Source organism: Martes martes (assembly GCF_963455335.1).
Source record: "Martes martes genome assembly, chromosome: 3".
Classification (NCBI taxonomy): domain Eukaryota; kingdom Metazoa; phylum Chordata; class Mammalia; order Carnivora; family Mustelidae; genus Martes; species Martes martes.
Genome location: NC_137890.1, coordinates 157,347,662 through 157,352,652, shown reverse-complemented (window position 1 = coordinate 157,352,652; position 4,991 = coordinate 157,347,662).

The following is a 4,991-nucleotide window of genomic DNA, read 5'->3' as shown; positions in this document are numbered from 1 at the left end:
AAAGAATGAGCATAACAAATTCTTCTTTCAGAGAAATGCTTGTAAATCTGACTATAATACACGAACCAAAGGAAAAAATTCAATGCCACTTGCCACTTTAACCTCTTAGTTTGAAATAATTTTAAGTGTCTGCCATTATATTTAAATAAAAATAATAAATATTACTTCTTTAGAAGCAATACAGACTCTGTCAAGACAAAAAATCATGGTTTGGGGGACCACTAACCTACATGGCTCATATGGGCCCAAGACAGAACCAGTCAATGGGTCACAGTCAAAGAAAACTCTGATGCTGGTCGTGTGGACAGCAGAGGTCAAAGGTCCACTGAGATTCCGCATCCACGAAGCCATGCCGAAAAAGGTAGTCAGGGACTGCCATGGCAACTTTCTGCAGGGTGGGAACTTCCCAGAACCCCTCGAGCAGCGATGTGGAAGGGCTGCCCCGGGAAGACGATTCCTCACCTTCCTCATCCCGGCCCAACTCAGCATTCTTATCTTCTTCCTCCTCCTAGCTCCCACTTCTGTTCTCATCGTCCTTGAACCTGGCACTCCTGTCTTTTGGCAACAGGGCCCATGTGGCCGCCTTCCTGTGTGGTGATATTGGTTTCTCAGCAAACACGGGCACCACAGACTTTTTTCCTCTCCTTTCTTCTCTGGAGTAGTAGTCATCTTTGCACTGCTCTTCTGACGGGTGACAACCTGGAGAGGAGAAGCAGCAACACTGAAAGCTCAACTACCCTGAGCCCACGAGGTTACCACCATGCTGTATGGTCAGCAAGTACACGATTCGGTCACGCACGTATGTCAGCTTCTACGCTGAGCTCTCGGAGATGAGTTTCTCAGCATGTAGTAAGAGAGCTCCCAGCACCACCTGGCAAGCTTGTCTAAAGAAACAGGAAAAGAAAAAAAAAATCCTAGACTACACTTGGAGCTATCAAATCCTTTAGAGGGAAGGAACTAGGTTTCTAGAACTACTGGCCTAGGAAAATATACCAAGTCAACTACTGTTTGGGTGGTTCCACATGCCACTAGAGTGCCAACTCTTTGTTTTGTTTTTCTGTTTGTTTGCTTTTGTTTTTGTTTTGAGATTTTATTTTTAAGTAATCTCTACACCTACTGTGGGGGTTGAAATCACAACCCTGAGATCAAGAGTCACGTGCTCCACCAACTGGTCAGCCAGGCACCCCTAGAGTGCCAACTCTTCACATACAAATAAACACAAAGTGAATAGCCCCCCACAACAGGCACCTGGAACAAACAGAGGAGTGAGACCCAAGCCTCAAAGATTGGGCCTCGTGCTTCCTAATTGTACCATCAATTCCAACCCACAGCTACTGATAACTGGGTATGGTACTATAAAACTAAAGATAAAAATGTTAGGGGTGCCTGGGTGGCACAGTCAGTTAAGAACCTGACTCTTGGTTTTGACTGAGGTCATGATCTCAGGATCGTGAGGTCAAACCCCGCATTGGGCTCTACACTCAGCATGGAATCTGCTTGAGTTTTTCTCTCTGTCTGCCCCTCCCCCCACACTCACGTGTAAGTACATGCACTCGCTCTCTCAAATAAATCAATCTCTTTTTTTAAAAAAGATTAAAATTTTAGCAAAACATTGAATAATTTCTCACCATACACAGAAGGACAAAATTAAGAACTATGGGTAATACATAAAACAAATGTCTTCACCTTGCCGGTGTTAACTAGGAAAAATGTCACAACAGAGGGAAGGCATTACTGGTGTTATGAGCTGAACTATATCCCACTAAAATCCGTATGTCAAAGTCTTAATCCACAGTATCTAAGAATGTTACTGTACTTGGAGACAGGCTTTTAAAGAAGTAATTAAATTAAAATGGGATCATTAGAGTAGGCCCTAATCTGGGGCGCCTGGGTGGCTCAGTGGATTAAGCATCTGCCTTCAGCTCAGGTCATGGCCTCAGGGTCCTGGGATCAAGCCCCATATCAGGCTCTCTGCTAGGTGGGGAGCCTGCTTCCCCCACTCTCTGCCTCTCTGCCTACTTGTGATCTCTCTCTGCCTACTTGTGATCTCTGTCAAGTAAATAAATAAAATCTTAAAAAAAAAAAAAAAAACCAATAGCATGCTTTTCCAACTGAGCCAGCCAGGCATCCAAAGAGATGAGGGTTTTAACAAAATAATTTCGACGAGCCAACTTCAGGGTCTGAATACCCTAAAAGTTCATCTAACTGTGAGCATACTTCTATATGCTGCACTGATCAGAGAAAACCGTTATAGGAATCACAGTTTAAGGATGCCTGGGTGCCTCAGTCCATTAAGCGTCTGCCTTTGGCTCAGGTCATGATCTCAGGGTCCTGGGATCAAGTCCTGCTTTGGGCTCCTTGGTCAGCAAGGAACCTGCTTCGTCCTCTGGCTGCAGCTCCCCCTGCTTGTACTCTCTCTGACAACTAAATAAATAAAATCTTAAAAAAAAATATCAATCAATCAATCACACTTTTAAAGGGAATGACCAAGGGTGACCACTGTGAACAGTCCAGAACCACATCACATGCATATCAGCCTAGGGAGGATATAACGTGACTGCTCCCGTTTTCTTCCAAGAATAAGAGTCTGGGTTCCAAAGCAAAAGTTGCATTCACCAAGAATTTTCTGGCTTATTGCTACATAAGCTAATTCTGTGTATAGTGAACATCACAATACAACAGATATTCTCTTAACTGTGTCTAACTATGTCTACTTAACCAAAACATACAAACCTAGATCTATGGCTAGATTAAATGACAGTCTCCATTCCAAACAGGCCTAACTTGAGGTCCACGAAATGCCAAGCAGGTGTGGCTAGCAGGTTCCTCTATGGTACTCACAGAACACCTGGTCATGTCTGTTGTCGTAGGCTAAAGTACATCCCCAATAAGCATCAATTGTGTTTGTTCCCAACCCATATTTGACTGTCGTATCTGCAGTTTCGATTACATAATAAAATCATATGAACCAATCAAATCAATGCAAAAAGTAAGTTACTGAATCTCTGAAAACAACATTGAATGCTTCAGACCTATTTGATGAAGCTTAAGAGGCGCCTGGGTGGCTCAGTGTGTTAAGCCTCTCCCTTCAGCTCAGGTCATGGTCTCAGGGTCCTGGGATCAAGCCCTGCATCGGGCTCTCTGCTCAGCGGGGAGCCTGCTTCCCCTTCTCTCTCTGCCTGCCTCTCTGCCTGCTTGTGATCTCTCTCTGTCAAATAAATAAAAATCTTAAAACACACACACACACACACACACACACACACACACACACTGTAGTCAAATTAGGTGTGGGTGAGCAACCATAAAAGGATGGGAAAAAAAATGGTAAAAATGTAGGAGTATTGAAATTGCTTTACTAGCAGTTTTTAAGGTTTTGCTTTGCTTTAAAGAAACAAACTTTGGGGAGCCTGCCTGGCTCAGTTGGAAAAGAATACAACTCTTGATCTCGGGATTGTGAGTTCAGCCCCACATTGGATGCAGAAACTACCTAAATAAAAACTTAAAAAGAAAAAAAGAAACAAACTTCAAATTACAGAGGCTGCACTTACGGGAGTACTTTGTACTGGGAGACAAACTATTCCAACACTGAATCCAAAGTCAAAAACAAGGCCTTAGTCCCACATCAAAATATTCATACATGAATACACATTTAACATTTTTTTTTTCCTTAGGATTTTTATTTATTTGACAGCGAGAGAGAGCAAAGCAGTCCTCCAACTCGGCACTCGATCCCAGGACCCCGGTATCACGCCCTGAGCTGAAGGCAGACACTTAACCAACTGAGCCACCCAAGCACCCCCACATTTAACATATTTTACATTAAAATCAAAAGGTATGTATGGATAATTTACTTTTGATTGATTAAAACAACTACTAGTCTGCATAGGGTTGAATAAAGTTTCTATTATACAAGTGGCTGCTGGTCTTTCAAAACAAGTTGCTGGGGGGTGGGGGGGCCGGGGGGTACAAAAAAAAATGAATCAGGAAGGGGTAGGGGCTTTGGATTCAGCAAAACCCTGTATAATCCCTTCTCTGTCACCTATTACCATGGGCTGTGTACCCACTCACCTACCTCAATTCTTTAAGGAGTCAACTTAAACCTATCCATATTCAAATACTCACACAGAGGCTCCCAACCAGAAAAAGAGAACATAGTAGGGACCTAAATATTTATCCAAAAAATAAATCTGGAAACACAGATGTCTGGCAGACACACAAACTAATGGAATTTAATGAAGCAATTTTAAGAATCAAGAGATTTTCTATCAAACCAGTGCTTCTGGGCAACCAATATCACTCTTCAAACAAAAAATACTTCTGCATTCCCCCAAAACAAACCTCACTTCTCACAATGTACTCTTCTTTTCAGTTGACACTGGTATTTAATTTGCCACCATTCTGTTCGGAATTTTTGCATCTATGTTCATAGGAGTGGTCTGCAATTTTTCCCCCCTAAAAATGACTAGGTCAGAATTTGGTATTGAGTCTAGGTAGGGTGGACTTGTGAAAGTAAGTCAGAAGGTGTTCACAATACCACTTTTGAGATTAAACAAGGCAGTTCAACTGTTTTACTCTGGATTTTGGTTGTTGACATTAGTAAGTCATTCTGCTCCGCACTGTATATACACAATTACCTCATCTCTACAGTCACTGTCCTCTTACAGGGTCTCACCTTCCCCACCTTTATCTCCTTCGGAAAAAGACTCATTTTCTTCAGTTCACCTGGACCTTTTCCCTGCTTAAAGTGAACACCACCACTGGGGTCATCACAAGGCCTTCAACATTCCACGCTTTGCGTATTTTTCCTCTAGTATCTGGAATAAGTTTCTATTTGTCATAAACATGGCAAACCTCACCCTAAAGTTACTTTCATTTGGAATCTTTTACTCACACTAGTGAATATCAAAATGCATAGAAAAAGATAATTTTTGGCATCTATTTATAGGTCAGATGCCCCATACCTTGCCTTTTGCCACGGTCTAGAAATGGTT